This window comes from Rhinoderma darwinii, chromosome 8, assembly GCF_050947455.1.
Source record: "Rhinoderma darwinii isolate aRhiDar2 chromosome 8, aRhiDar2.hap1, whole genome shotgun sequence".
In the NCBI taxonomy this organism is placed as follows: domain Eukaryota; kingdom Metazoa; phylum Chordata; class Amphibia; order Anura; family Rhinodermatidae; genus Rhinoderma; species Rhinoderma darwinii.
Window position 1 is genome coordinate 78,872,551 of NC_134694.1, and position 6,000 is coordinate 78,878,550.

The window sequence follows — 6,000 nt, forward strand, 5'->3', positions numbered from 1 at the left end:
CTCAATGACCGTAGACGAAAAACGCCCTGCCCTCCCACCGCTGATTGACAGTTTTCTCCTTATTACTGTGCATAAGGCGGGCTGAGTTAGCTCATGAATACATCAGACTCTTCCTCACAGCACGATGCGAGCGCATAAGGGTATGTTCATACGCTGTAATTTCAGGCATTTTTCAGGGCGTAAATGCCTCAAAAAACGGAAGCTGAATGCCTACAAACATCTTCCCATTGATTTCAATGGGAAAAATGGCGTTTTGTTCAGACGGGGGCGTTTTTATATGTGGCCGTTTGAAAAAACGCCCCATAAAAAGAAGTAGCATGTCACTTCTTGAGTTGATTGTGTCAATAGAAAAACAGCTCCAAAAACTGCTCCACAAAACGCATCAAAATACGTTTGATGCTTTAACTCCTTCGGGACTAAGCCATTTTTTGATTTTTCATTTTCGTTTTTCATTCCCCGCATTCCAAGAGCCATAACTTTTTATTTTTCTGTCAATAGAGTGGTGTGAGCACTTATTTTTTGCTGAAGGAGTTGTAGTTTCTTTAGGTACCATTTATAGTTCCATACAATGTACTGGGAAACGGAAAAAAAATTCTTTGGAGGCTGAAGTTGGAAAAAACTGTGATTCTTCAATAGTTTTTTGGGTTTCATTTTTACGGCTTGAATCAGCGATCATTAGATTGCTGGTAAAATATATTGTATTTCAGTATATCATCATTTTTACAGGCATCTGTTAAGCCCTGCCACAGGGCTTAGCAGAGACAGAGTGAAGGCAGGTCCCTGGGCTGCCATAACAACCCTCATCACCCCCGATCTCACTCCGGGGGGGGGGTGAGCTGTCGGAAGGGGCCACCCCCTCTTTCAATGCCACAGATGCTGCGGTCGTGATTGACCGCAGCATTTGAGGGGTTAAACAGCCAGAAACAGCGCGATCGCTGCACCCAGCTGTTAGTCCCGGGTGTCTGCTGTAAAACACAACCGACACCCGCAGCATATGGAGCGCGCTCCAAACATCACCCCCTGCACCCGGATGTAACGGCACATCAGTGAGCGCGGAGGGGTTAAAACTAGAGATGAGCGAAAAAGTTCGATTTGGACCGAACTAGTTCTGACCGAACCTGTAATTTCCGTGCGCCGAGCATGTTACTGTCCAGGGTGCTGAAAGAGTCAATGGGCTGCACTAACTCTTTCAGCAACCTTGACAGTACCATGCTCGGCGCGCGGAAAATACAATTTTAATGTAATTAAAAAAAAATAATACGTTCATACTTACATTCCTCCTGTCCGGCTTCCAGCGATGACGTTTTATCCATGACGCCGCTGCAGCCAATCACAGGCTGTAGTGGCGGTCACGCACGTCACGTGACCGCTTCTGCAGCCAATCACAGGCTGCCGCGGCCTCTGCAGCCAATCACAGGCTGCCGCGGCCTCTGCAGCCAATCACAGGCTGCAGCGGCCTCTGCAGCCAATCACAGGGTTTGTTTGTAATCGGTTACCGTAGAGACACACATTGTGTTTTTAACTGGGCGTGTTTATGTGTATGACGCTGACCCATCAGTGTCCAGTCAGCGTCATACACTCCTCAACATCTGCACGCTCCTCTCCTGAAATATTCTGTGCTGCTCTGAACTCTGCTCTTACCATTACGTAGCTCTCAGTCTGTTACCTCTCTTCCACTCCTGTCCTCAATAACACCTTCACATGATTGGCAAGTCACCCCCCCGCACAAGATCCGCACGCTCATCTCCTGAAATACTCTGTGCTGCCTTAAACTCTGTGGACAGGTCAGGATCCTGTTTCTTTTAAATGCTCCTGGGGAACCCGCTCGATCCACTATATAAGGCTGTGCCTCCATCCTCTTCTGCCCCAGTCACTTATTCCCAAGCACTGTAAACTTTCAGATTGGTTGTGCTATGAATATTCGGAGAACGTGATTGGTTTATGTGCAGGGTAATGAACATACAGACAAGCAGTAGAAGACTGACTAAGGGCTGAGCATTTCATTGAATTCAGTCTTCTACTGCTTGTCTGTATGTTCATTACCCTGCACAGTCTATGACGCTGACTGGTCACTGATTGGTCAGCGTCATACTCATAAACACGCCCAGTTAAAAGCTCAATACACGCCCAGTTGGACATAACGAAAAAAAAAACGCCCAATTGTCCATTTCAAAGCTCATTTGCATATATGCACATGACCGTAAAAACTCCCGTTATTACGGGTCGTATTTACGACCCGTAATAAAGGGCTCAAAGACTTCTATTGGCCACGGATACCTTCCCGTTTTCTTGCGGGAAGATGCCTGTGCCGTTGAAAAAGATAGAATATGTCCTCTTTCAGGCCGTAATAACGGCACGGGCAGCCCATAGAAGTCTATGGAGCTGCTGTAATGACGGGTGGCTACATGTGTGCACCCGTCATTACGGCAGCGTTGCTAGGCGACGTTAGTAAATAGTCACTGTAAAGGGTGCTGAAAGAGTTAACTGATCGGCAGTAACTGTTTCAGCACCCTGGACAGTGAATTCCGATCAGAATATAGAGTAACCTGTAAAAAAAAAAGACGCTCATACTTACCGAGAACTTCCTGCTTCCTCCAGTCCGGTCTCCCGGCCGTTGCCTTGGTGACGCGTCCCTCTCGAGATCCGGCCCGACATTCCTGGATGATGAATCAGTCCAAGTGACCGCGTCATCCAGGGAGGTCGGGCTGGATGTCAAGGGAGGGACGCGTCACCGTTGCCTTGGTTACGCGTCCCTCTCGACATCCAGTCCGACCTCCCGGGATGACGCGGCAGTCCATGTGACTGCTGAAGCCTGGGATTGGCCTGTGATTGGCTGCAGCCTGTGATTGGCCTGTGATTGGTTGCAGCGGTCACTTGGACTGAATCGTCATCCAGGGAGGTCGGACTGGAGGAAGAAGCTGGGAGTTATTGGTAAGTAGGAACTTCTATTTTTTTTACACGTTGATGTATATTGTGATCGGAAGTCACTGTCCAGGGTGCTGAAACAGTTACTGCCGATCGTTTAACTCTTTCAGCACCCTGGACAGTGACTATCTCCACCGGGTTCGGTCAAAACATGTTCGGCCGAACCCGGTGAAGTTCGGATTCGCTGCGAACCGAACTTTTCCCGATGTTCGGACCGAAACCGGGTTCGGTTGTCCCGGTTAGCTCATCTCTAGTTAAAACCTTCTCAAAATCAGAGGCTGTTTTTCCTTGAAAACAGCTCCATATTTTACAGCCGTTTTTACTTCAGAGTGTGAACGTGCCCTAACACTCATAACGCTGAGATCAAGGTCTCTGTCACTACCTTATGCTGCTCAGTGAGGGATACTAAAAGGTGGTGACAGACGCTCTTAAATGTCTAAAATTAAGAGTTGGGTGACTATGGAAATACATTATAAAACTGTTATTGTGCTGCTTTTTAATTTCATGATGTGTACGTTTCCACGCAAAAAAAAAGTTGTATTCAGAATTCTTTTGCATTCCTGTTAACAGAGAGCAGTGCATTGTGGGAGTTCAGTTAACGCAAATGTTTTGCAAAGGTCTTAGGTCCCATGCACACGGCCATGCCCGTAATTGCGGCCTGTGATTGTGGGCACGGCCGGCTGCTGACAGCCGCCCGCATTTTCGGGCCGTGCTCCCATACATGACATAGGAATCAACCTGTAGCGAAGTCTATATCTCCATACAAAGATTAAAGGGTAAATACCAAGGGATCCATTACACTCCGCATAGTCCACTGTATTCATGAAGGAAGCACTTCTTCTGCCTGTAACTGATGGTCACCATGTATCTGCATGTGTAAATGGTGGCCGTCATTCACTAGTGAGTGGGGGAGGAGGTGCACAGTTGCAGGGGGAGTACTCTTCTCATGAATACAGCGGACTCCTAAGGGCATGTTCAGATGTGGCTGAATTTTTCCGCTGCAAATGTTGGTGCAGATTTGGGGCGATTACGCAATGAATCTGCACCAACATTTGCATATTTGACAGGTAATTCAGACGTTGTCGAAAACACCGCGGACTTGCCACAGATTTCAGTTTTTGCATTGCAAAGGCTGAAATACGCAGTGAAATTCCGCTTCTTCTCCGCAGCAGACAGTGCATGCTGTGGACTGAAAATTCCACACCGCAGCCTATGGTCCGCAGCGGAGTTTTCCCGCAATGTCTGCATGAAGATAACTAAAAAGGTGTGGAAACCAATGGACAAACTGTCTGCTAAGCATATCCACTGCGGATTTTCCGCAGCGGAATTCCAGAGCAATTGCTCTGGAATTCCGCTGCGGACAATCCACTGCGGAAATCCGCAGCAGACATTTTCTCCATTCGTTTCAACACCTTTTTAGTTAGGTTTGTGCAGACATTGCGGGAAATCTCTGCTGCTGACCATAGGCTGCAGTGCAGAATTTGGTGTCCGCAGCATACGCTGGCTGTTGCGGACTTGTTGTGGAATTTCTCCATTGAATTCAATGGAGATTCAAAATTCCGCAATGAAATCCGCAGATGTTATGTGTGTTGCGTTGCGGATTGGTTTTACGAACAGGATATTTCTTCATTCTGGCTGGACCTATATGTTTCGAGGTCTATAGCCAGACTGAGATGAAATGTTTTAAAAGACAGCAGGATGTACTCTTCACCTGAATATGCAACGGCTAATCCGCAGCAATTTACTGCACATTTTAGGCAAAGCCGCAACGGAGTTTGCAACGCAGATTATGTGCGGCATTGATGTGTCTACAGAAAAACGCCACGTCTGGACATGCCCTAAGGGTATGACCACACGTGGCGTTTTTCTTCCGCCACTGTCCGCATCAATGTCGCACAGAATGCACACAGTGCAGGATAGAGAGAAGGGACAGCCCTTTCCCTAGTAAAAGTAAAAGAAATTCTTACTTACCCGGCCGTTGTCTTGGTTACGCGTCCCTCTTTCGACATCCAGCCCGACCTCCCTGGATGACGCGGAAGTCCATGTGACCGCTGCAGCCTGTGATTGGCTGCAGCCGTCACTTGGACTGAAACGTCATCCCGGGAGGCCGGACTGGAGGAAGAAGCAGGGAGTTCTCGGTAAGTAGGAACTTCTATTTTTTTACAGGTTGATGTATATTGTGATCGGAAGTCACTGTCCAGGGTGCTGAAACAGTTACTGCCGATCGTTTAACTCTTTCAGCACCCTGGACAGTGACTATTTACTGACGTCGCCTAGCAACGCTGCCGTAATGCTGGGTGCACACATGTAGGCACCCGTAATTATGGGAGCCCCGTTGACTTCCTCAGTCTGGCTGTAGACCTAGAAATACATAGGTCCAGCCAGAATGAAGAAATGTCATGTTAGTAAAACCAATACGCTCCGCAGCACACATAACATCTGCGGACTTCATTGCAGAATTTTGACTCTCCATTGAAGTCAATGGAGAAATTCCGCAATGAGTCCGCAACAAGTTCGCTACACGTCTGCTACAGTCAATGTATGCCAATGCTCCGCAGCGGAATTGTCCACAACATGTAAACGAACCCAACTAAAAAGCTGTGGAAAGCAATGGAGAGACGTGTACGCTGCAGATTTCCGCTGTGGACTGTCCGCAGCGGAATTCCAGAGCAATTCTGCCACGTCTCTGGTCATGCCCTAAGAGTCCACTATTTTCGTTGTAAGACTTGATTACCTAAACAGCAGAAATTTTTTTATGCCATTTTGACTAATAGTACAGTGGACCTGTCCCCATACTATGATGCCCTGAAACAGGGCAGCTTGATATAGTGACAGATCCACTTTAGGACATATCCAGTTATATTCACAAAATTTTATGTATAAAAGTATAAATTCTATTTTCTTTCTTTTTTATCATTGTGAAGCATTTTATGTTCTTTCAGGCTATTATTTATATTTCTATATTTTCTGGCAAAAATACAGAGGAAAAAACTCTTCATGAAAAATATGAAAGCTATTCAATGATATAACCTTTACTAAACAAGTAAAATATTGGATATGTGTTCATGAATAGTT